The following is a 27,661-nucleotide window of genomic DNA, read 5'->3' as shown; positions in this document are numbered from 1 at the left end:
GTTCCTCTTATTCTCATCATACGCCCTCCACTCCAACTGTGTAGACGTGCTCACGGGGCCCAGACCAAGCAACGCTCTTTCCCACATGGGTGTGCTCTCCAGTGCGGTTCTCTCTGCCTGAACATATCCCGCACCCTACAGGCAGGGTCCCGGGGTCCCTCCAACAACTGGCGTTTTCTTTCCACAGATCTTATTGAGGTTCCCTTTGCATAGTCCAGCCAAGTAGAACCCTTTCTCCATGGTGGACCAACCCCAACACTGCACATACGGCTAGACTTACAAAGTGATGCTCTCTCAAGTCAATTCCTGAACCCCCAACCCGGGGACACTGGAGCTTGGCTGGGCTTTGTGGGGAGCCGCTGTCAAGAGGATGAGCATGCTGATTATGATGAAGACGGCCAGAGTGGCATCAACACCCTTTGGATGTTTCATGGACTGTCCTCCAAAGAGTAAAAAAATTCATCCCGTTAAAAGGCACAATGTGAAGTATCAAAATTTACTCTCCCCCTGAAGTTTAACGTATGTCTTTTATATCATGCAACATTACCTTAAATTCCAAAGCCACCTAACAGAAATGGCCACTGTTTAGTCGGATTCATTCTGGGGGAGCGTATATAATTATTCTCCACAGTCTATCAAACTTATAGTCAGTGTTTGACAGCAGTTGAAGATGTGGCTCCTTAGATGTTTTTAAGAGAGATCTAATTAAAAGAATAAGGTGTCTTTTCAATGAAGAACACCGAATGCCTGGTGTAGATTTGAAGAGCAGGCACAGCAGGAGACTGTAGGCAGGTAGAGTCACCTGAAGGGCAGCAGGGGGATGGGGGACAGAGGACCTGGACAGCTCACTGAGGGCTGCTCCCTCCTGGTCAGCGGAGTGATGGGATGGAAACCGTGGGAAGTGTGAGTTATGGAGAGGGAAGGTCACTCTCCACTCTCCGCTCGGAGATAACAGAACCGAAGCAGCTTTCTCAGTGCAATTTTTCATGAATGGGGCAATTAGCTTTAGTGACTATCGCTGGATATAAATTCCCTTTCTGAACACTCCTGGAAATGTCTAAATTATAAGACAAGCACCATTATCATAAAATTATATTAAGTTTAACTAACAGAGCTCACTTTTGAACGGAGGTCAAACACTAAGTGCCTCGCGGTCGTTTAGAGACACAGATTTTAATCTTCACTCACTGTCCACTTTATGGATGTTATGCGGTATCTACAGGGATTTAAAAAAAGCTAGACCTCTCATGCATGTTCTGATTTAAACCCCATACTGATTCTACAACATAGGTTCTGTCATTAGCTTATATTGAAAATAAAAAGAAGCATGGAAGGGTTAAGTAACCTGCCCAAAGTACACAGGTGGTAAGAGGCCAGGGGAGATTCCTGATTTCAGAGGCTGCGCCATTAACACCCGGGACACCAGCCACACAGGTGGAAGAGTGTGCTGGCCTTGGTGGCAGCCTTCCGGCCTCCCACCTCCCCCACTGCTACATACCGTGACCAGAGGCTCACCAAAGCTCACCGCTTCCTCAGATTTCATTCTGACGCTGCCCACGCTGAGGCTTGGCATCAGGTAGAAAACGTTCTGATTCACTCCAAGCACAAATGCCACCTTCCAGGAAGCCATGGGCAAGCTGTCACTGCAGGCTGCCTGGCCTCTTCTCTCAGCCTCCGAATCCACATTGCTTAGTCCTTGAGGAATTGGTGGGGAGAACGCAATTTTTTTTTTTTTTTTACCCATCCTCCATGTATTTTTTTTGCATATCCTCATCTTTCTTTTCATTACACAAAAAGTCTCCTTGGATTTCTCTCCTCAGATAACCCTTGAGGTCTCTCAAGTACATCCCTGTATAATTCCATAGTGTGTATCTAAGTTGTCCTCCTGCGTGTTTAAACAATAACTTGCTTTCCTAAGCAATTTTCATATTCCCCATATAAAATTTGAACACTATTATTTAATAAAGGTAGAAAGAGTACTAAGAAACTTGTCATTTACGAGGCACTATTTTCTGTCAGAAATTCTCCTAGACAATCTACCTATCAAGATCACAGGGGAGAGAAAATTAAACAATGTTTGCAGTTTCTATTATTTTCATTTTACTCATTGAGAAAGAGACACCCGGAGAGGTGAAGCCACTAATCCAGTTCACACAACTGAGAAATTATGGCACAAAAAAATGAAACCCAAGTCAGCTTCCTTCGAAACCCATGTTCTTGTCATGACAGCTGTACTTCTGACACCTTAGTGAGCACAAACATCACCTGGGGTCCTAATAAAAGGCAGATTCTGATTCAGAGGGTCCGGAGTGGGGCCCGAGATTCTGCATTTATGACGAGTTTCTGGACACAAAAGGCTGTTGGTTTGCAGACCACAGTTGAGCAAACAGACACTACAGAGTTTAGCTAGACTTTCCTTCACAGTGAAAAGGCCTTCCTCAGGCCAATCCTTTCTAAATGCCACAAATCCCACATTGTAAGTCAAAATGAATACACATGGACTTGATGGGAAGACAGACGGTACTTCCTAAAGTGGGCTCTGTGGATCATCTGCACAGAATTCCCTGGAGTGCCTTTTACATGCGAATTTCTGGGCATCACCTTGGCCTCTCTGGACCAAAATCACAAGCGGTAGGATCTGAGAAGCTGCATATATGGTAAGCTCCTTATAATGCACAGTCAAATTTGAAAGTAACTAGAGTAGCTTCAGCTCTGAATGAATGGGAGAGAGATGGTGATCACGGAGGCTTATTGAGAAAGATCTGTAGACAAAGGGGCCTGAATGACATCTCCCTCAAGGCAAAACAAAGCTTTTTCCTTGCGTAAAAGTGGAGTTAAAACTGAAAGGGTGAGTCATAAAGTTTTAGAGTTGGAAGAGGGCCAACAAACTAGGTATTGACAGACAGATCACCTAGGAGACCTCAAGAAGGAGACTGTTCTTTGCTCTTTATGAAAAAGGAGTCACAGCCTCTTTACCCCTTGGATAAAACCTTGATGGATATTAAATATTGAATAGATATACTACACTCTCAGTGCTCTCTTGGCAGTACCTGTAGAGAAGAGGAATGAATACAAATAAGCTCTTATTTATAAAGCATTTTCGCCATGCGTGTTAACACCCATGACATAATCTGCTCTCACACATTGTCTCAGAGGGTGTGTAAAAGCAAGAATTATTCATTCTAGCTCACAAGTGAGCACACCAGGCCCCAGAAATTGGTAGTAAGCCTCGGGCCAAACCTCCAGTCTGCAACATCATGACTGTACTTTTCAACTCGTCCCAGAGCTCTCAGACATGGCTGTGCATCAAAACCACCAAGAAGGCCCCACTCTAGGCCCACTGAGTCAGAACCTTTGGGAGAGAGCCTGGTAATATATATTTTAGAGAGCAATACCACAAGTGATTCTTACACATCAATCTATGAAACCATGTTTAGGAACCACTTAACTAGATTATGTGGCATGTGAAGAGCTTCTTATGACTCAGAGAGTCACCTATAAAGGGAAGAAGTAAAGGTGTGGGGACTCTGGGACTCCTCTTGAAGATCTTAATGGTAGCGGGCACAGTTTAGGGTCTACCTTGCTTAGAATGTTAGCTTAGAAGTAAGGTTTCATAACTCCATACCTCCTCTGAAGTTTTAAGAGATCTCCTTTTGAAAAACTGGTCAAAAGAAAACATTTCTCAGAACCTAAATGGTTTTATTAGCAAGCCTTTCAAGGTTAAGGGACAAATTTAAATTTTTATAACTATAAGATATGGGGAAAGTGGAAGATGATGCTACAGTGCTAGATTTAGGATTGGCTCTTGGTTTAAGTCCTTAATAGCTGTGTGGCTTTGCCCGAGTCATCAAATCAATGAGATGTTCAGCCACCTTCTCTCCAGAACAAAAAAACGTGGGGGAAAGATGACAAAAGATGAGTGAAAGCACACAACACATAACAGGGGCTTTTCACTTATGAGTTGCATTGAATCTGAGAGTCCTCGGATGAGTGGGCTGGGGATAAGGAACAGGAAGGGAGGGACCCCATGGCCGCTGGCCAGGCCCTAAGTAGCTCAGACTCTACGATCTCGCCCTTCTGTCAGCGGGTCCGGCCTTCCAAATGGACAGATGGGACAGCAAACTGAGCAGTGCGATTGAGGAGTTGCCAGAAAGTTCCTCAGGGATGCAGTGCCTGAAATTGTATCCTTTTGCTAGAGATTGCCTCTCAGAACTTCTTTTCTTGTGCTTTTCTTTGAAAAGTGAAAAAGCCCTGATGAGTCGACTTTATTCTACATTTTGATTGTCTGTTCTTCTGGCCAGAGAAACCACAAGAACAGGTGTGTGGGTGGAATGGGTGTAGGGGTAGGGGAACCATGGAGAAAACATGCAACGAGAAAGGGACACAAGAAAGAGAAGTGACAGGTATCGAGTCCAAGTTCTGCCGGCTTCATGTCTCCCCGGCCACAGATTTAGCAACATCGTGTGGTGAGATGAACTTGAGGTGGCCGCTAAAGGCAAGAGGTTTGTGGCCAGAAGAAATCTGAGCTCCCCACCAACCTCCCTGAATATAACACGCACATAGAATTCAGGTTCTATGTTGTTTACTGTTCTCCTATTTGACCCCCAATACCAATCATCAGTATAGACAGACATGAGAGAGTAATTACTCCAGCCAAATCTAAAATTGTTCCCGCTCCGTGTAATCCTTCCTGCGAAAAAGGACATCTACCTCAGAACTGACACTGAGAATGGTGCCATCTAAATATCAGGGATATAAGGTAACATTTAGTGGAGGAAAGATTGGCTCGAGGCAGGGATTAGTGAAACCAAGATGTGCCTTTCACAAAGGGAAGTGTGTGTGGCGAGGAAGTGGATAGGACTTTCCACAGGACACATCCAGATACTCCTAGCCCCAAAGCAGCAGAGCCTGAAGGTGAAGGCACAGGTGGTGAGAAGCAAAAGATGATAGTCTCTGGGGAAGAGCACCAAGGTGAGTACGGAAAGTAGCCAATGGAAGAGCTCACTCCCAGCTTCTTCCCGGGGCACAGAGCATGCTTAATAAAGCACAGCCGCCCCACCGTGGTCATGCCAGATGGAGAAGAGGGCATTCCCCGTGCTCACTTTGCTTTGGAAGATAAATTCTTCCACGCAGCAGGAATATCCATGTGCTGAGCCTCTGGATCTGGTTCTCTTCCTGCCCCCAAGAGACAAAGCTCTTGAAATAGACAACACCTACAGTCAAATCTAGTTAAAGTTCTAGCTGAAGTTCCCCTTCTCCCTTTGTCTGGACCTGTATTCTTTGATAAGGACCTTCCACCATTTCTGAGTGCAATTTCCTCAACTCCCAGACCGGAACAAAGTGAGAATCATCTAACATGGTAAGGCTTAATAGGTCAAAGGTTTAGGCTTAGTGCCATTGGGCTGCACCCACGACCTGCTGTCTCCTGAGCGTCACTGACTGACAGTCCCAGGTGCTGCACTGCACCTCCAGACCTATCACAGCATTCACAGCCTGTTCCCAGGGCTGCTCCAGCCAGCAATGCACTAATGCAGGCTTCTTCCTGCAAGACAAGGGACTCCTCTAACAGGTGACTTTGGCTAAAGGACTCACCACCTGCTTCCCCAAAACATTCTTAGAGCTCTGCTGTAGAACCCACCTCTCCTTCCTTCTCCCTCCTGCACAGGTGTCAGATCTCACGACGGGAGGCATTTCCCACTCTCTCCTGCTCCCCGTCCTTTTTCCTTCCTGGTCATTTTCCCCCCAATCCTTTTGCATGTCTACTCCTTTCTTGGAGAGTGCTGAGCAGAGAATCTGAACTAACCCACATGTGATATTGAAGATGTTAGAAAACCATCAACTTGTGAAGAAATCTGCATCAATATAAAAGGGCTAACCTAACACCAGGCAAGATTACATTCTGAAGTTATATATAATTGTTTTAAATATTTCTAATAGAGACAAGAGAAATATATTGAATAGCAGAGCTTGTCAATCCGGTTAACTTAATGTCTGGCTTGCTCTTGAAGAATTTGGGGGGAAAGGATAGATTTAAAATATTGAGGATAGATCCAAGAGAGACAATACATGCACTATAAAAAACCTAGAAAAGATTAAAGCGATAAGGAAGAATTGATGATTAAAGAAATAAAAAAGGCATTTTTTTTCTGATTCCCTGAGATTATAGGTGCCACCTTCTTGCTCCAAATTCTACAATTCGAGCAGCACCAGAAACAAGAAGAGCTAGAAGCCATGTTCTCAATTGCCTGAAGGCTCTAGAAATAAGTGGTCCTAGAAAACCCTACCATGAACTCCAACTTCTGCCATTTATGTTGTCAGCTTAGGAGCAGAGGGCAAGACTTGAAGAGCTAGATTAAGTTACAGTTTTTGATTGATTATTCTAAAAAGCTGGATACCAGCTGTAATGTTGATAGAAAACCTAGCTCTGAAATCATCTATTAAGGGACACGGTGTGATCATCAGGGATGGGCTGCCAAATCACACGGAAACACGTGATTGCAACGTGATGTGCCATTAATCTCGATAAGTCTGGAAGGTTGGAAGCTGTGATTTTATACAGATTCCTTACAAAGAGTTTATTATTTTTTTAACTTTACATCAAAACTCAAAGGGTATCTTTTAGTTACCCCTCCGAGAAGGATTTGTTCATTGGACTAGAACATATGACTGATTCCTAAGAGGTAAGTCAAAGAATTCGGTAGTGAAGATGTTAGCATCGCATCTGGCTCAGCTCTGTTCAGCCACACGACATGCCCGCATAGCCATTGGTGTCCTCAGCGTAACATCTCAATCTGCATGAAAGTGGCATCCCCCTGTGGCATTCCTTTTTGAAAACAAGATGATATGATGGATTCAGTATCGTCTGCTTCCATTACTTGTGTCTTACGCTCAAATCGAACCGCATGCCTTTATGGGCAGAGGAACAGGAGTCAGCGAACAGACTGCAATTTCAGGCTATCATGCTCTAGCTATTACCAGTAGCTATGAATTCAAAATTATATTAAAATATGTATATCTCATTTCATACACCATCATACCCATGATCATTATGCTAATGGCTTTGATTCTGATTTTAATAAATTAATTTAACTACTCTCTCTTTATAGGGAACATTAAAATCCCATACTATTTTGTTTGAGACATATGCAATTATTTTCTAATGAATCAAACATCCTAATTAATAAAAAGCTATCTTTGTGTAGATACATTATACAGACATGACTAATTTTCAAAGAATTAGATCAAAATCGATTCAACACTAAAATAATCCTGAAAAATGTAATACCTTAGACTCACATGCATTGTTCTAGTATAAATTTTTAAAGAGTTGATTTATTTAATTTTAACAAATCTCAAAATAATTTATTTTCATCATGTTTACTTTGTCAAAATTTATTAAATTTGAATAAGAAGGAGAGGGAGGAAGGGAGTCGAAGGAAGTATTTTATGATTTATTAAAATATGAATACTAGCTACCCCTTTCCATGTGTAGAAAAATATGGGAAGTGAAAAAGAGTACGACAAATAGAGTATAAGAAAATTCTTCGTGGACCATGTCCCTGTGAATGCCAGCCTAGCCCACAGGATTTCAGAAAAGCAAAAACGATTCACTGGAGAAAAAACAATCAGGCTCTCCCCTGATAGTACATATTAGAAGAGATGCTATCATTGCTACAGGAGTGATCGAAAGGATGGTTTGATCAGGGTGAGCCCCCACAGTTAATGACAGAAATGTTCCCGCTCTCACTCCCTCCGGTTGGTCAGTTCCTGGACTGTACCATGAAATATAGTTTGAATATCACACCTGCATTTGAAGAGGGTTGAGGCCATTGACAAAACTAGGCAAAAGCAGTTTTTTCACTTTGCCAAAGCTGTCGGTGAGATGCTTTAAGCTGCAGGTGACAGCCAACTTGAGCTGGATGAAATTATAATCTAGAGGAAGGCAAACTCCCGTGCCATTTGCCTGCTTTTCCTTCTCTTCTGGCCTCATCCCTATGCCAGCTCCCTGTAGGCTCTTAACAAGATGACTGCAGCATCATCAAGGAGAGAAACTATTTATTTCTTAGGCTCTTTCTAAATGTGACAAAACTTTCCTCAAATACCCAAATAACCGTCCACCGGAGTCTCTTTAACCTGCATTGGGGCCCCATACACATTTTTAAAGCAATCTTATGGCCATTAATTGGCGTAAGCCTAAATTTCTGAACCAACTCCCAGAAAAAACAATGCTGTTAGACTAACCCTCTTTGAGGGCTTGGCCCCCAAAGTTTGTGATTCGGTAGGTCTGAGGTGGGAATAGAGAATTTGCATTTCAAAAATTATAGTTTTAGAAAAAAAAAACAACTTAGTCTCTTTCAGGTCATACTTATGCTTCTGGCTGCATGATCACCGTTTGAAAAGCTCTGGATTAGACCAATCAGGAATGCCAATTATGGTTTAGGATGGAAGTCCACAGTTCTAACAAGCTCCAGGCTGATGCTGATGCTGCTGGTCCACAGGATGCTCACTGAGCAGCACAGCCTAAAAGGCCTCCTCACACTCTCTCCTCCTTGGTTGTGTTTATTCCCCTTTCCCGAGCACACTCTCCACCCCCAACCCTATGGCCAGGATGCATTTGTAGGGTGAGCATTTCCTCCTCCTAAAGAATAAAGACAGCAGCTCGTTCAGCACATCTGGGAGTAACCAACTGAGGGAAAAGTACATTAGACAGCCCTGAGACCCGTGTTTGATGGGTATATCTCTCTAGAATGAGCTCTGAGTTCAGGTGAAAGAGAGGCAAAGATGCATTAATGTGGTTCTAGGGTCCAGGCATCTTGGACTGAGGTAACATCTTCCTGGCTGAATACACGATGCCAGGTTAACCAGTGAGACTTTCTATCAAAAGGTCAAAATAATTGTAAGTGAGCTGAAGAAACTTTTTCATTCCAATGGAACCCTTTGTTAAAAAAAAAAAAAAGTCTTCTATCACACTACAGTGAACATTGCAATTTTTTAGAAAAATATTATGATATGAGTGATCTCTTCACTCTTAATGGGCTGGTCCTGGTATGGGAGGGAAACATGTCAGCTAGGAGTGATGTAGGAATTCATCACTGTCCTCAGCCTTCCCTTTGGTCTATTCTTTGCTTAAAATGTTTTGTTTAGAAGCTATAGGAGACAGTGGAAATGAATCACCTCCAAGCTCTCAATGTCGGCAATGTATTATACTCATGAGAAATGATCACATCTAAGGCGGACGGGAGGGCCAGTGCAGGTAATCAAGGTGTAATTACAGCATTAGGCCCAACAGCGTTGGGCCAGGTCAGCTGATGGATGACTTTCCAAAGGAGAACAGGGTAAAAGCACTTGGCAGCTCTGGTGAGGGCTGCCTTCCGATCTTCAAACATCACATTGGACTTACGCAGGAAGGCGAAGTACTTCTGTGAGGCCTCTTCAACCATGTGGCGTGCTAAAGCAATCACTTACTAAATGATGCAGGTCAAAGAAAGAGAAAAATAAACCTCCAGGAGACCTGGTTACTGTACCCTTTGGACGGCCTCCAACAGTTCAAGAAACCCCATGAGCAAGAGGAAATGGAAATACAGGAAGTGGAGGCTGGCTGATGACACATGTTGAGGAAAAAGGCGTTAAACATCTTGGCTCGGTATCTGCTGTTGAAGAGTAAGCAGAGAGGTCAGATGTCTGGGTCTATGGCTTACAATCCCAGAAAAGTGGGAAGGGCTGCAGAGTTGGCTGTGTCAATGAAACAGAAGGAGAGAGAACGGCGGAGGGAAAGAACGTGAGGGGAATAGGTGTGGATGTTGAGAGCCAAGATGGGAGCTTGGGTGGGACAGTCTCTAAGAGCTTTCTGCTTAAACAGTTCGGTGGTGGGAGAGGGTGCATTTTATATATTTAGTGACCGCCATCAATTCTGCATTTGGAGAGCTTAATCTCAATGGAAAATCACAGTCTTCTGAATGGCCTTATTGAATGTGAAAGACAAGGCTATGCCATAATCTGAGAGAAAAAGCGTAAGGCAAAGCTAAAATAAATCACTCTGCTTAATAGTGAAATGGGGATCTTGGATGTTGAACAGGAAATGAGGGCCTGGGGATTGAGAGAGGAGATAGGAGACAGCTCTCAAGAGGGAACACGGGGTGTCAGCACATAGTGGGGAGCCAGGTCCCAATAGGAGAGAGATATTGAAAGTTTCCTGTGGGTTAGAGAGGAACGGTGACTCTTGACAACACAACAAGGTATTGTTTCCTGTTCTGTGCTGTGATTTCCCCGCTATCCTGAAATATTTTCAGTAAAAGTCAATTAGACACACCCTGCCTTATATTAGTAATGGTTTGGGGGAATAATGAAAACGTGCTGTGTCCATATTTGGGTGGAGTCAATGTATGTCTTACCACAGCTGCGAGGCAGGAACCTGTGGATTACTGAGGGGAATGGGGAAATCTCAGATGGAGGCAGAGAACTGATAAATATTTCCAAATTATTAGGCACATACAGTTTATTAGAGGCTTTAATGATTCTTTTTGTCTGTTTTGTTTTATAAATAGCCCGGATAATTTTGAGAGTTAATGGTTAAACAACCTGTTTAAATGAACAGAAACTGTTTATGAGTATCTCACTAAAGTGACACTGTATTCACATCTTTAAATAATGAGAAGGGAGAAATAATTTTTAACTGGGTCCCAGAATGGAAGGTAGTCTTCCACTACAGTTTATAAAACCTTTTTTTCTCTAAGTGTCCATCGATAGATAAATGGATAATGAAGATGTGGTACATATGTACAATGGAATATTACTTGGCTATAAAAAAAAAAAAAATCTTACCATTTGTGACCTACGATGCGACCGTTGGACCTAGAGGGTGTTATGCTAAGGGAAATAAGTTAGAGAAAAAACAAGTACCATATGATTTTCCTTGAATATCGGATATGAAAAACAAAAGAAACAAACAAAGCAAAACAGAAACAGACTCACAGATACAGAAAACGAATCAATAGTTGCCAGAGGAAAAAGAGGTGGGCGGATGGGTGAACATGGTGAAAGAGATTAAGAGATACAAACTTCTAGTTACATAATAAGTAAGCCACAGGGACGTAATGCAGAGCATAGCGAATATAGTTAACAACACTGTAATCACTGTGTTATGGTGACAGATAATTACTAGACTTGGGACGATCATTAAATAAAGGATATACATGTTAAATCACTATTCTGTGCACTTGAAACTAATATAATATTATATGTCGACTATATTTCAATTAAAAAAAAAAAAACCCTTCCCACTGCCACAGCACGAACAGAAAGTGAAGTGATACCGTCGAAGCGCAGGGTGGCAGTGTCCTCAGAGGGAAAGAAAGCTTCAGGACTGGGAAGGAATGGCCACCAATAGGCAGAGCAGTTGTTTTGCGAAGAGTATCAGAGAAAGCAAGTGGCCTAATGCTCTAGTTCGAGAATGAATGAATGAATGAATGAATGAAGAGTAATGCCGGAAACTGTGGAGATGAGAGCGGAGACTAGGAGAAAGGGCCTCGATGTAAAAAAGACAACAGCTAAGGACAAGAGATGGAAACCAAAGCAATTTGAAGAGGCAGAGGAACCGAGCAGAGCAGAAGTCTTTGTCATTCTTGGTGGTGACTTAGAAATCCATATCAGAAGCTGCTATGTGTCATTTATAATTTGTTATGTGTAATTTTGCATAAATCGTCTGTATTGAATTAAATCGTAGTCAATTAAACTGTATTAAATTGTCTGTAGTGAATTATGTATACAGTTCTTCTTCCAGGACCAAAATATAGATTCTATCATTTTCAACAAATTGCCTGGGCTATTACCATAAATGCTTGCATTGCAGATGCTCTGCAGGTATTGATATAAATAGGCACCTTCTAGATGCCTTGGCTTATACCCAACCCCCCTCCCCCACCCGCCCACATACACAAACTCATGATTATAGAAGATGCTTGGGCTCAAACTGAGCATAAAATTTAGGCAGCCTATTTATTTATTTATTTACTTATTATTATTATTATTATTATTATTATTATTATTTTTTAGCAAGGCAACCCTTGGTTAACCTCACAGATTGCAAGGACCTTGTCAATTTACAATCCTTATTTTTATTTTCTTCTTCTTCTTTTTTTTTTTTATGCCTACGGCACCTGGTCTTCCTAGGTGGTCTCCCATTCGAATACAAACCAGGCCCAACCCTGCTGAGCTTCCCAGATCAGACGGGATCGGGCTTGTTCAGGGTGGCATCGCTGTAGACAGCCTATTCATTTTTGAACTCAAACCAAAATACAAGTTCATCAATACATACACATTTAGAGAAGAGAGAGAGAAGTTCCATATTTTAAAAAACTGTGGGATAAAATGCTAGTTTTAAAAAAATAAAAATAAAACATGCCTTGTAGAAATTTAAGTAAGGTTGTTTTTATTTCTTAAAATGATTGCTTGCCTTTCTGCTTTGATGAGAGAACGCGTTGGGAAAATCGGATTTTAAGAGAATCTGAATCCCTGCATCCTAAAATAAGGTACAGAAAGTAGTGCTAAGTACACTTCCACAGGAAAGAATAGATAAAAGAAAAATATTATAGAAAAAAATAAACAAGGAAATAAATAGGTCATTTATCATAGAAAAAAAGAGAAATGGCTAAGACACATGTGAAAAAAATGTTTACGCTCACTACTAAATAAGAAAGGCAATTAAATTCAAAATACCATGTTTCGACATCTCAAGGTGGCGAAGCTTAACGAGGATGAAAATGCCTGTGACTGACACTAGGCCTGCGGTGTGGAAGGTGTGGAAGGTGCGAACCGATGTCCGGCACAGTCAGGGTACAACATGGGGGGGCAGATCCAGCTTGTGGGCGGGGCCTGTGCCCTCAGCGAGAGCAGAGAAAACAGAGCCGCCTTTGACTGCTTTCCTGGGAGGCCTCTGCACCTTCCCTAGATTTCTTTCATTCTGGTCCTAAAAACAGTCATGACAGGGCAGTATCCCTAACTGTTGCAAGAACAAGTACTGGATTATGTGCTCAGAGAATTTGCTTCCCCCGCTCTTGTCTACCCACAGTCCACTCTGTTCCCCGATCAAAGAAACAATGAAACCATGCTACCTCCGCAAAGCTGATCTGAGACTGGAAAGGGCTCGCTTGATATCTTCGCCTCATAAACCGGGAGCCTCTGCTGATGTGATACGGAGTATTATATCTAAGTCAATTTGTAGGAGGGATGGCATAGAGGGGTGGACAGGACGCCAGACGTGGCCGCATGGTTGGGATGCGGTCAAGCGCCAATGCTTCCAGGTACCACTGATGGGGTCTCTGACTCTTGCTGCTACACAAACACACACACACACACACACACACACACACACACACACACACACACACACACACACTCCCTATCTGCAGCAGCAGCCTCTAGTGGACTTCCTTTCGTGGGGTAGGCCAACCTGCTGCCAACTGAGGCACAGCCATGAGAGCTCGCAGAGGCCAGAATAAAAGGGTGCACTAGCTGAAGCAAGCAAATACAAACAACCACAAGCTCACGTGTCCCCCAAGCCAACTGCCTCCACAGACTCAGCTCTCAGCTACTCAGAGCCTGTGAATGGCAGTGTAATGGAATTAACACCGTTTGTGATCTACCATGACCTATGAAAATCTGGATTAACTGGAGGAGGGATAACAGCTAATAACAGTAAAAGGCTAAATTTCAGTTTTTAGAAACAAGCCAAAACTGATTAAATGGGCAGATTGGTTTTGACAGCTCATAGTCTGAGTGTCGCGAAATAAACAACACTGGTTAATATGCTCTGTCATGGAAGACTGAGCAGATGATATTTCATGCTTTTTGGAATTGACTAAAGAAGATTATACAACAGCACACTAGGACAGCCATTAAAATATCTACTGGCTCCTTCTGCCCGGAGAACAAAGTCCAGGTGAACTGAACTCACTCTTCATTGTGTTTCATCCACCCACCCACCCACCCACCCTCTATACAGTCACCGTCCCTCCCCCAACCCATCCATCTAACCAATAAATATTTGTGTGCACTTCCCACTTGTCAGAAACTGACACGCTGAGTCATGAGAGCCCAGACTATAATTCGTGCCTCAAGACTGCCAGGCAGATGAGAACCGAACCTTGGTCATCGAGCTTCGCTTCACATAACCATTTCTAGGACAGGTGCCGGGAGCAGAAAGCTGGGTTGCATCATTTGCCGAGATGCCAAACCAGGAAGGCGTGAAGCTAGAGGGTGGCTGTGGACAGCACGGGAGTCACTAAGGCAGCAACATCAGAAGCAGGTTTTAGACCAGGATGACATGACAGGTGATGCTGGGCCAAGGTAGGGGGTCGTATTCAGACGATCAAGAGGAGGCAGACTCTAGAAGAAACAAACTAATCACGGAAATTTGGGTTTTTGATATAATGAATAATTCCTTTGAGCCACATTATGCCTATCTTGATGGCTTTCTGTCAATTCAAGCTATTTCTTATTTTATTTTGGTAATCAAAAGAGAAGCTTAGAAAGGTGAAAAACAGACATTAATGCAGTGGGTTGAGATGAAGGCAAACTTGTCAACCACGGAGAACTTTTGTATAAAAAGAAATGTTTAAAACAATATGCAAAGAGCAAAGTGTGTGCCAAGGAAGCTCAGTACCAATTTATAAGTATCACTAACATTTCCTTTATATTATAACAAAGCCAAAGATCGTTACTATTTTCTGATTGGATGTAGGCTTTTCAGACTCTTTAATAACTTGGATGGGAGCCAGACACATTCTATAGTAAGCCTTCCATTAACTTGTCATTAATTAACAAGGCTAAGGCAAAAACTAAGATACTAAAGAACACCATCAAAGAGTCAGGTGATTTTTTTTTTTTAAGTATGTATGCAGCAGGAGTGGGGCATTCTGTTTGGAATTCTCAAACTACTGTAGCTAAGGGATTTCAGTCTTACCTAGCTCGGATCTCTGCTACCTCATGTGTCAAAGATGTGTAATAATATCTCCTTCACAGGGATGGGCGGTTTCACCAAGCAGCTCTATCTTGTCTCCATACAGGTGCTTAGGAGCCATAATGCAGTTACAAGGGGAGACTGAGGAAGGGGTGTTGAAGCTGCATTGACTTCACAATCCTTTCACTTGATTTTATGTTTCTTTGGAAGAACAGTGGACATATTAAGGGAGACTAGAGCCCTTCTAAGACACGCCTTGTCTACAACAGCAAACTTTTTATGCAAAAGACCAGATAGTAAATATTTTAGGTTTTATGAGCCACACACTCTCTTCAGCAACCACTCGACACTGTCATGTCTGCATGTAAAGCAGCTATAGTAAACAAATGAATATGGCCGTGTTCCAATAAATATTTATTTACAACAACACACAACAGACCAGGACCACAGCTTGCCCACTCAAATGAGATATCTTGGAGCTATTTTGTTATTTTGGTAATACAGTCATAGAAGAGAAGGAATCACAATGCCAAGACCAGAGGGAAGCGTTCTATGCACTGTAAACAGTGAGAGTGAATGCTCCAGGGTAGGCGTGAGCATTGGAAGAGAAATAAGAACCATGTGGCTGAACTCAGGGCCAAGTTCAAGCAAGAAGATGAGACAGGGCGGGTCAGAGCCTGGTCAGATCATTTAGATCAGTGTTGTCCAGGGAAAATATCATACAAGCCACATATAAAATTTTAAATTCTCTGACACATATATAATTTTAATAATAACTTTTTCTTAACCTATCTAAAATATTATCATTTCAACATGTAATCGGTATCAAAAATTATTAATGAGCTATTTTCCATTTTATTTTTTTTTAACATAGAGTCTTCAAAATCTGGCACGTACTTTATGCTTACAGCACATCTCAATGTGGACCAGCTCCATTTCAAGTGCTCAAAAGCCATATGTGGCTAGTCGCTTCTAAATTCAACAGTGGAGATTTAGAAGTTTGTGTGGTAGGATAAAGAGCTTGGATTTTTACTCCAAGCCATTAGAGGGTTTGCATGGGGGAGTGATAAAATCTGATTTACATTTTTAAAAGGTCATTCTTTGGGCACTGCTTTGTGGAGAATGGATTATAGGGAGACTATAGGAAAAGAAAAATGGAGGGAAGAGATGCTGGGAAGTTCTTGGCCTGGTGCAGGTGAAGGAAATCGGTGGGTTGGGCTGGATTGGCGGAGGCGGCTGAGAAGGTGGGAAGGGTGGGTTTGAGATGTGGATCTCAGGTTGGCATGAGACGCAGGGTAAAGGCCTATGGATTTTGGTGTTGGAGTCAACATCTGCACGTAACTCTCACAGACCTTCAAAATGAGTCGTTCCACCATATTGGATAACGCCATGAGAACTCTTTGCTGAGACAAAGGTCCCCGGTACCAGGTCAAACAAGAATGACCCAGGCAGAGGAAAGAGAATCAGAGCCCCGGAAGACGTACCGAGGCTGGAGTGGGAGCAAGAGGGGAGTGCAGGCTTTATTAGCACTGGCCTATAAATTCCGCCCCCAGTTGCCCATCTACCTGAGACCTAATGTGGAAGGCTGAATATTCTAGAACCCTGCTCCTGCTCCCTTACCCTGCCCCACTTCAGCTCTGTCCAAGTCACAGCAAACATTTCACCCTCAGCCCTTTTTTTTTTTTTTTTTTTTACCCACTTTTAAAAGAGGCAGCAGGAAGCAGATAGATAGTCCAGCCTTTCATCCATCTCCAGTCTCGGCTGCTACCTTGGCCCAGTCCCTCAGCCAATGTACCTCCAGGAGAGACAACTCTCCCTGTAGATAGACAGAAAGAAGGGGGCTGCTCAGAGAGACTTCTGGGTAGTCGTGGAAGCACACGAGTGGGGAGGAAGCCAACAAAGGAGCCAAAGCAGAAGCGAGGAACAGACATAAACAGTCCACAGAGCGAAAGACCCCACGTTGACAGAACGCGTTACAGTTTGCTCTGTGCTTTCCTATATCTGCTCCATTGAACCTTCAGGAAGACCCTTGAGGTCAGCATCTTCTGGAACATTTTCAGGAAAGGAAATGTTCCAAATGAGCTTGACTCCTTTGTCTGAAATCACACGACCTGGAAGATGTGGAACCAGGGGCTCCAAATCAATCCCTCACACCCGTTATATTCCTGCCAAAGTAGGAGTGAGTCCACGGGGCCATGTTGGGGAACCAGCCATGATCGCCCAGCCGTGAAACACGTAGGAAGTCACACACGCCAAGGCTCAGCCTTCCACATGGGGCACGGAAGTCATTTAGGTTACGCCCTGTGAACACCAGGCATCTTTTCTTTATTCATGTCCCCCATATGAGAGTTTCAGACAACGCATTCCAATAAATGAAATGATGCTCCGGACTAAGGATATCAGTATCATCTGGGATCGGCCCAAGGGCGGAGAATCTGGCCAGGGCAGGGTGGAAAATATTTTCCATGTAATTTGTTTAAATATTTCCAAGTTGAGTTGACCAACCTTGGAATGCCTCAGAAAGACAACAACAACAACAAAATCCAAATGCCCTAAATGGAAAAAGCAGTAAGGTACATGAGTTATTTATTTCCTTTTATTTGGATGCTATGTCTAGATCCAAATAGGAAAAGATTTTTATACAGACTTGTCCTGCCTTGCATCCATCACAGAAGTACCAAGTAAACATAAATTAAGAACGACTGATATGTGAGGCACTAGTCAAAAAATTTTGTATTTAATCCTGATAACAACTCCACAGGTAAGGAAGAAAATGAGCAGGAAAATGAAGGTAAGCAGCATTTATTGAACACCTACTACAGACCCGCTACAGAGAAAAGCATCTTATACACTCTGAGTTGTCTACTGAATCTCCCCCAGTGCCATGGGGAACTGCTAGCTACATTTTCCATGGGAGTAAATTGACTCCGAGAGGTGAGTAACTTGCCAGAGTTCACAGTTGTATGCAGTGGAAGCAGGATTCAAACCCAGGTCTTTCCAGTGCATTCTGCGACTGCTGCTAAAGATCCCTGTGATCATGGGTCTCCTGAAAAACAACCGTGGGATGTGGAACTGAAGAACACAGGTCGGCGTTGATGGATGAAGGGTGACTCTTTCCCCTCATTACCTTTTCATGAATCTGACTCGCTGCTCTGTTTATTTGACTGCTTCATGGGCATTTGTTGAGTGCCTAGTGCACACAGCGCACACGTGCCTCATCATCTTCCTTCTGTCTCTTAAAACGCCCCCCTTGGCTGGGTCATTCGCATTCCGGGAGGCTGCCGCGCAGTGAGCCCAGGCCGGAACTGGCTTTGCACAGCTGAGACAAGAAGGGCAGCGTTCAATGACCACAGACGACACTTTGGGCTCTGTGCTTGGCCCTAGCTAGTCATCTAATACAATGATTCCATAAAGTAGGCATTCGATATTCATCTTATGAAAGTGGAAATTGAGATTCAGATAGTTAATTTGACAGCGCTATAAAGCATCACATTTTAGTAAAATGATACATATGCTACTCCAAATTGGCTACCAAGTGAAAACTAACAACAGCAAAAAATCAAAGCCAACCTAGAGAGCTGTCAAGTTCAAAGCTACTTATGAGACATTCCCTTCTCCTCCTCTCTACCCTCTTCCCCAAAATGGAAGATCATTTATCAATTATCGATTCAACTCTAGGACTAGATAGGTAGGGCTAGCTACTCAAATCATATTTCAAATGTTTTGGAGTGAACCAAATTCTCGAGATGTTCTGCCAACATTATAAGCCTTTGTTCTGTAGGAAAACCATGTGAAATCGATGGGAAATAGGCTTCGCATGTGTCCTGCTTCTTAGATTAAAAATTACAGAATACCTTCTTCAGAACCATGGGCTATGCAAGAAGTCTTTTGACTTCTCCAATGATCCTCATCCCCAATATGAAACAGGAGAGAAATCTCTCTAAAGTTAAATTTCTTAAAAACAGGAAATAATATTTGTCAAACGCCATCATCCAGACGTCCAAATGTGACTATAGTTTTTGGATGGGACTATAAAATGGGACATTTCCTAAACAAAACAAAAAAAAAAAAAAAAGGAAGAAAAGGAAGAGAGAGAGGGAAGGAGGGAAGAAATAAAAGGGCCAAACAGCACTTATTCTTCCTAATAGATGTTCCTGAATCTCCGAGGAACAGGTTGTGGCATTTGCCCTTTTCTGGGGGAAGCACGAACCCAGTGCATTTCGCCTGACGGATCCTGCTCCCCTCGGCGCTGTGGATGTGCCATCTCTCAAGAGCACTCTTGTCACTCCCTTCTGCCCTCCCTATCTCTCTTCTCTTTTTCCAACCCTAGCACAAATACACTTATCGAGCAATTTGTGCCAAAAACCAAAGGATGCTTTCCTAGACCTCATCACTTTAATCTATTCATTTATTTATTCACCAACTATATTCAACTCCTGATTTGTACCAGCTCCGGTGCTGGGGAACCTGTGATGAATGAAATGGCCTCGTAACGGGGATTGGAATCAGGACACCTTCCGTTCACTCTGCCTTGGCTTCCGAGAGTGATCAGGGCCGAGGGGCAGCTGCTGTTGCCTTTCTCCAGGAATCAAATAGGACACAAACCCTCCTTTCATTCTCAGACAGGTCATTTGCCTTCACATCCCCCCACAAAGCCATTTACTCTGACATTTATCCATATGCCCATTTATTCACTCAACTATACTGCCAAAGAACAGTATAATGTAGCGCATAATATGTACAGTCCAGGGCCAGCTAGACTTCTCTCCTTATTAGCTGCCACCTCTCTAAGCCTCCGTTTCCTCCGCCGTGACAGAGGTCTCATCACAGGACCTCCCTCCTGGACTCATTAGGAGGATTTAATGCCAGCATCGCACACGGAGCACCTAACACATTCAGTAAAATGGTACGCGTGTTATTATCACTGTTACTGTTAGGTGCCATGCACATAATCAGGCAGATCAGAAAGTCAGACAAAACTTACATAGGGACCTGGAGGGGACAAACAACACACCCACGCTGCATCCAGCAAGGCCATTGTGTCTCTCCTCAATTCAGCCATCCTGAGTGAGGCTAAGGTACTAAAAAGTCTCCACCCTGACCACCCACATTTGAAAGGAGAATCGCTCCGGCAGCCTCGAAGCACTCTAGCTGTCACCTCCTCATTTTTTGCCTGAGTGAACATTATCCAGAATGAATCACACTGCAGAGCCCATACCTGAGAAAGCCGGTAGTTCCATGATTCACCTTGTCTGCTTGCATAGAACAGATGTGAGTCCTACAAGTGATTCAAGTATCCATCGCCTTGAGATGTAGTGTCTGATGATTCTCAACGCGGCAGCCTGAGTATATCCATGATCTGAGAAGCGGATGAAGAGAACGTCCCTTCACAAAGTGTTTTGGGAAAATAAGCTCACAATGAACACCTGGGAGGGGCAAAAAGAAGGGAGTGTGCCCTTTTAGCTCATCACGATAAAACTCAGCCAATGACATTGCCCAGAAAAAGAATTACTCCCTAAGGAAACTTAAAAGGAATTCCAGTGACCCATGTGGGGTCAGTTTACTCATTTATATGGTAAATAATGTAAATGCAGATGAATGCAATTATACCCAGCTTTAAACACTAACTTTGGGATCAATGGAATGACAAGAGAGGAGGGGTGAGAGCTGATAGCAGGAAACAGGAAGTGATCACAGATGAATGACTTTTGAGTATGGGAGAAGAGCCTAAAAAGAATGAGCCAGAATTCATTTGCCTCCCACCTGTAGTCAATATTCATGGGCTTCGACAGCAGGTACTTTTGCAGAGAGTAGTTCATTCATCTAATCATTTATTTATTGAATATTTTAAAGAGAATCTCCCCATCTGACATCTCCATGGAAATATATATATTTGTGCAGTATCCAAAATGAAGCAAAATTACTAGAGTAATAGGGATGCGACTGATGAAAGCTCTAAACCTAAAATAATTGCAGGCACAGACTGGAAGTACCCTGTCAGCGGAAGTGACAGTATGTTCCAGTCTGAGGCTTTGAGAGACGCGGCCAATTTCCTGCAGTCCCTATGTAGTCTCCTGTATTTCTCATTCACCATGACCTAAGCATGACCCTGGAAGCCTTCAGTCTGTCTCAGAATGAGACTCGCATGGGGCAGACCTGCATGCAGCCTACAGCCTGACACCAAGCCCCGCTGAGCCCCGCGAAGCCCCGCAGAGTCATAGCTGACTCATAAACCTGTGAGTTAAAACAAAAAAAATACTTGTTGATATTTGGTGAGGGGTGGGGGAGGTTGTTTGTTATACAACATCATTGCAGAAAAACCTGACTAATACAAGTCCCAAGTTTCCTATCGCTAAAGATATTCCCAAGTTAAAGGTATTTCACGGAATTCCTAACAGAAGTCCAACTCAGTTGATAATTGCACTTAATTTCATGAGATCCAAAATGGGATGGGCCAGTTCAGAAACCCTCAATCTTGTCTGAGTACCGCCTGCTTCTGGCAAACGGGTCACTCATTGTGTAAGTAACTCAAAGTCCAGAAATCAGGATGGTATTCCCAGGCGCTATAAGCTAGGAAACCCTGGGTAACTATTTCCAGGTGTTATTCATTTCTTTATTAATACTAATGCTACAATTTATAAAAGGCTCACTGTTAAATATACATATATATCCCCATTATATAGAAACTAAAGCACAGAGAGGTTAAGAACAGCATCCAAAACCACACGAGGACAAGCAGGGGAGCCAAGACTTAAACCCGGACGGTAGACCTCCAGAGTGTATTAAACCTCTGCCTTTAGGAATCCATGGGACTCACAAAGCTTTGTTCACACCTCCCTCCTACCTATCCAGCCCTATCTATAGATAGTCCTTCCTCCTTCCCTTTGCTCCTTGTCAGGCCTCATTAATTCAGAATCTGGACACAGGTATGAGGAGTCCCCACGTAAACAGATGCCATGTATTGTCCTTAGGTAAATAAATCCACGATGACTCAGAGGTGGTCTGGCTTGAGTCAGGAAGGTGAGTTGTGATCTGGGAAGCTCCTGCCTGCCATCTGGCTGTGGGTTATTGGCTAGCTTCTTCCTTACCTTGGTGAGTTCTCACAAAAACCCACAGTTGTTTTTTACCATGAACTTCCTTTTCTCTTCCAGGAAGGGCTATGTTTCTTATTATTTCTCTTTAGATACTCAATATCCCTTGCCCCCGCTTTTCTCTTACCATTCTTAGAATTTTGTGTATTTTTCTTCGGTTTATAGCCTTTGCTTTTACTGCCCTCAAAATTCCTCAAAGGCTTATAAAGGCTTTTTATGCTTCTTCCATCTTCTCAGGATGCAATGAAAGGCAAATTTCACTCAGGTGGATCCAACACTGTAGTTGGAAAAGAAACAATCCCTTCTAAGATTGTTTAACCAAAAGAAGAAAGAAAAGTAAAATTTCTGGATTTTGAAAGTAATACATGTTTGCTGTAGAAAAATTGGAAAACATAGGTAAACTAAAATAAATATAAAAACTACCCATAATTCTTCCCGGCGAGATTACTGCTTTTTAGTTAATATGTTAATATTTTGATATATTTCCTGCCAGTCTCATAAATATATTTTAACATAATCCTGATTTTACAGTACATGAATTTTAGTGGCTTGCTTTCTCACTTAATCTTATAATGTAAACATTTTTTCCAAATCCACAAAAATTTTTAGAGGAGTGTTTGCCAAAGCAAGCCAAGGACCATTGGTCTCCAAAAATACCCCACAAAAAAAACATGAGGATCATGGTCATACGCCTTTGTGAGAAGGTGTATGTGATGGGGTCCCGTCCGGGGGATGCCTATTGGCTCATTTAAAATCTGAAAAGCTGAGCAACAGAGAAATCCGTGTCATCTCCAGCATTCCCCAGGACATGGAGCATGTATCCCAGATTTTGAGGAACAACTATTCAAGTCTCACAAGCCTAGTGTTTCGGGGGGCGGGGTCGTGTTTGGGTGGAGGGGCGGCTAGTGGTCTCAACTGGCCCGATGAGGGTCTGGGAGTTTCTAATCAGGTGCGCCTTAACTTCTCACTTGAAATCAGTTGATGTTACAGATCTAGGCCCCAAAGCTCTAAAAACAACAACAAAAATTATTAAACCCTACAGAAAAATCTAGTTGAAGTTAGAAGAAGCAAGGCCAGGGTATTTGGTTTTCCAGATCCGATTCAAATTCCTAAAGAAGAAAAAATTAACTAACTTATTAACCCATTTCGGTCTGTTTTGACTGGCACGCACCGCCCGCCTCTGCTGGCTTCCTTTTCATTTAGTTTCTCGTTTCATTCTTGTCACAGTCCTGTTAGGTACCTATCGTCGTGCCCATTCTGCAGGTGGAAAAACTGAAGTGGAGAGGGTGTGAGAGACTGATTCATGGGCAAGGGACTCTTGCCTGAGACCACGCTCTCCACAGCATGATGATTGTCTTGGGTCCTCCTCTTCTCCTGGCAGCCAGCCAGGGGCACGATAGCTTTCAATATGGAATTAAAACCAGTGGTCCGTAGCTAAAAGGGTTCATCCTGAAACAATTAGCCATCTTCTCAGTCATTTCATTATGACCCTGCACAGGATTAATCTTTTTCTTTTTTATCATCCAGCAGCGCCTTCTTCTGAATGCATTTCACGTTCTTACGTAGTTGGATCATAAGCGAAATCTCTCTGTCTCATATATTAAAATCGCTTCGCTTAACGTATTGAATGTCAGCCCTTTGATTTGGTACAGTAGAAGATGTTAGGAACACAGACTCAGGAATCCATTTTAAGATAAAATACTGAGCAGCAGATCACAGACCACCTTGCCTTCAGCAGAGAGGAACTGGCATGCTCCACGGGTTTCATTAGGGAAATAGGAAGGAAGAGAAAAACTAGAATTCTTGGAACTATCCTAACTTAAAGGCTTTATAGGCGTTACCTTATTTAAACGTAAAAGCCCTGTATAAAACAGTTACTGTTGTACCCATTATACAGATGGGGGAACCGAGTCACCGAAGGAACGACTTGTCCAGGTCCACGCATTTAGAAAGCAGCAGATCCAAGACCTGCACATGGATCTTTCTGAATTTAAAGCCAAATGGCGGCTGTCACATCCATCTACCACTTCCAAGAGAAATGGCCAGAGATGCAGCTGCTGGCCAAGGGAAGTTTGCTCTATGCTGGCTGCCAAAGGCAAGGTCAAGGTAAGAAGAAAACTGTTGCTTGTATAATCCTGGTTTATTCCTGGTATTCTGGTATAATTAATAACAGAACCTTTTTCATTCTCAAAATCGTCCCGACTCGGAATGATAAATTATAAGGTGCTTCCTGGTTGAATGAACATGTCCACCCCTTAGGAGTAAAAATCCATGATGAAATCCTAAGGGAGCGCCAGCCACCGTTCCAGAAAGAAAACATTAGAAAGGACTAATGTGGCTATTTTAAAGCTTCCCCTTGTCCAATCTATCGCCTAGAGCACATAGCAACAACCCAGGTGAGATAAAAATGGTAAGTGAATTCCTCTTCAGGGACAGGAGAGCAAAGGAAGAGCTGGGGAACAACATTTCACCCATCCCAACTGCAGGCAGAAGGGTGAGCTGACATGGGATAGAAGGAGAGAGTGGGGAGACCGATGGGCCTGAGGAAGAGCCCCAAGCTGAGCTGGACAAAGTCAGGACGGGAGGCCCAACCCCAAGCCCTGGAGCACCTGGAGTGATGGGCAGAGAAGGGAGGCGGGAATTCTGTTATGGTCCTGGAACGAAGCTGTGGGCTAGGTAGGAGGAACCTGGCAAGTGTCCAGGGAGGTCCAATGTCAGAGGCGGATCAGCAGACCTGGGGCCTGGGGTTCTCTGAGTCTCTTGGACTGGCCTGTGGGGGCCCAACAGAAGCCAGCAATCTGGAAACGAAAGTGCTGGGGGCAAGAAAAGGCATGGAAAGAAAGGCAGTCAAATATCAAAGTCCCAAACGTCAGGCCGGAGAACCCAGTGGTAATGGGATTGTGGGGGAAAAGTCAGAGAAAACGGATCTCTAGTCATAGCTACATGGCTACATAATTGAGTCTTGAGATTCAAGAAAGGCTATAACTGAGGATTTTATTTTGTTTATTTTGCTTGCTTTTGGAGTTGTTTGTTGGATGCATTAATGAGGAAGACATCTTTTAGCTATCCCACATATTGCATTCCTATGTCATTTTTCTTGGTTCTCCCTCTGACCCCGCTTTGGCACCTCTTGAGGAATCCAAAATACAAGGTAACTCGTGACAATAATTGAGCTGCATTTATCATGTCCTTCTTTTGTGTAGGGAAAAAGTGTCCACTTGGTACTTATAACATAATAAATTAGATAATTACATATTACATAATATGTTAATAATTACATAAGTGATAATTACTTATTACAGCTGCTCTCTATAATCAATAAATTCTAGAACACAACCTCCTTTCACTTAGCCAGTGAGAGACAAATGAGTAGTAGGGAGAGGCGCAGTCATCAGCTCTGAAAAGGGACATGTTCCATTCTTGATAGACTTATGCTCCGGGTCCTCTTCCACCCCAGCCAAGTAGCCTTACCTCTTAGTGTATCTGAGACCAACTGCAAACTCTCTGGCAGAGAGCACATCCTTTTAGGGTCAATGTCATGTGCAGGCTGACAGGAAGCATCTGTTAATTTTGAGCACTTATAGACGTGTTGGTTAGAGGGTGCGGAGATGCGATGGGGAGTCTCAGGTAAAGAAGGCAAAAAGGTGTCACCGTAAGAATCAGTTCTGACGGGTGGTAGCAACAGTCCGATGCATGGTATTGAGAAAGATCCCGAGACTTGCCAGGGAAAAATTGCTCCATTGGTTTTACCCACCGTAAACACTAGAAGTGGTCGTGGTGTCATGGCATGAGTGTCGCGAGCCCTCTGCCATTTTTTATTTTTATTATTTATTATTATTATTTATGCCTACAGCACCTGGTTGTCCTAGGTGGTCATCTATCCAAGTACTAACCAGGCCCAACCGTGCTTAGCTTCTGAGATCAGACCGGATTGAGCTTGTTCAGGGTGGCATGGCCATAGACCATGGACCGTGGCTCCACTGGGGCGCGAACCCAGGACCTTCTGCGTGTAAAGCAGATGTGCTAACCGCTACACTATGGAGCCACATCACCCTCTGCTATTTATAGGTGTCTGGAATGCAATGTAAAAGAAAGAGGAAATCTGGGAAAAAGACACATCCTAGATGTTTTGAAAGTAACAGTCAGTCTCCTTCCAAAAAGACTCCCCCTACAAGGCAGGAGAACAATAGGCTGAAGTAATATCCCAGTGGAGAATGGTACTGAGCTGCTGGAGAGAGTCATGTGCCAGTCTCAGTGAGGAGCTGATCCCCAGGACGGACATGAGGGACACTGAGCTGTGGCCCAAAGCCATGACACTCGGATTGACCTCAGCCTGAGTCCTCAGAAGAGAGAGCTTTAATGGAAAGGAATTAATGGAAACCAAAGAATTTGGACATAAAAGGACACAGACGGTGTTGTTCCAGAAGACAGTATATGACAGTCACAGAGAAACAGAAGTTCTCACCACCCTCTTAGGATGGGGCCTGTCAGATTGGAAAGGAGGACCCACTGGGTGTCCCAGAACGGGAGGAGAGGTGCACTGTAGCCCCAGTAATGCTGGTACCCAGACCTGTTGAGGCACTTGCAGATGATGGTCACCATGGCAACTGGCATCTGGTAGCCAAGGGGACCAGGAGGAAGATCACCGTGAAGGAGGTACCCTAGGGAGAGATCCTCTGAGACAGAGAAGTGGATTCGGAGGGGCTGGCCTGCAAGGGTCTCCCAGCAGGATTGATCGGGTCTTGGAATTGGCACCAGCGACTGCCACTGGTGATTTCGTTGGGGCTGTGACTCGAAAATCTCATTCCCAGCCTCTGTCACCACAGCCGCATGGAGCATCACTATGTTTCTGTCCTACCTACTGCTCCAAGGCCAAGTCTGTACTCAGCCCAGATTTTTCCATTCTCCCCCTAGATTTCCAGAAGGGCCTCTCATGGTTTTCTATTTCTCCCTTTCCCAAAAGCTCTCGTCTGAGGTGCCTGACCAAGGGAGCCAGCACGTCCCTCTTAAACTAGCGAGAGGAAGGAAAATAGTTCACAGAGCCGATGAGGAGCGATGCAAATGATTCTGTGGAAACTTTTAATTCACTCTCGGCAAGCCAGGCCACGAGCTTGGAAAAACAGAGTCGCCGTGCGACCATCCAGCACAAAAGAGCCATGTTTTGCCCTTCTCCGGAAGCCTGTTCGTCGGGCCATGGAGAAGAGAAGAAACAAAGGAAGGTAAAGCGGATACTCTCTTCAGCAATCCAGAAGTGATGACGACAAGGCCTGTGAGCCACTACTGTGAGCAGGGCTGGCACAGCACAGGGAGCTGGCACAGACCAGCGGCCTGGGGAGCAGGCCGAGTCTGACCGAGCGGTGTGCGCCCTGCCTCGGGGGCTGGAGGTCAGGCTGGCTCCGGCCCGGCCCGGGGAAGCTCTGCGCGCTGCCCTGTTTGGACCCATCCCTGGGCCTCCTTCCTCCTACACAAAAGATGGTCTCAGCTGTGAGCAGAAGACCAGTAATGGTTAGACTTCCTCGCCTCCCACCCGCCGCTGAAAGAAAGAATCGATTGATTCGCCATGGGCCATATGACTCAGGACAGAATTGTCTGATGTCTGAAATATTCGCGAATG

The 27,661-nt window shown here is 43.7% G+C and overlaps 1 non-coding gene and 2 pseudogenes across 1 annotated transcript; all 3 read right to left on the bottom strand.

The window, feature by feature from the left end:
* Positions 1–12,143: 12,143 nt before the first annotated feature.
* LOC120602580 (uncharacterized) lies at positions 12,144–12,262 on the bottom strand (annotated as a pseudogene).
* Positions 12,263–25,891: 13,629 nt separating this feature from the next.
* Positions 25,892–26,010, bottom strand: LOC120602647 (uncharacterized; annotated as a pseudogene).
* Positions 26,011–26,019: 9 nt separating this feature from the next.
* TRNAV-UAC (transfer RNA valine (anticodon UAC)) lies at positions 26,020–26,092 on the bottom strand. Its single transcript has one exon. It is a non-coding gene; the product is annotated as a tRNA-Val (tRNA).
* Positions 26,093–27,661: the final 1,569 nt, after the last annotated feature.

This window comes from Pteropus medius, unplaced genomic scaffold (assembly GCF_902729225.1).
Source record: "Pteropus medius unplaced genomic scaffold, Ma_sr-lr_union100, whole genome shotgun sequence".
In the NCBI taxonomy this organism is placed as follows: domain Eukaryota; kingdom Metazoa; phylum Chordata; class Mammalia; order Chiroptera; family Pteropodidae; genus Pteropus; species Pteropus medius.
The sequence above is the reverse complement of the archived record's forward strand: the minus strand, read 5'-3'. Positions and strand labels throughout refer to the sequence as shown.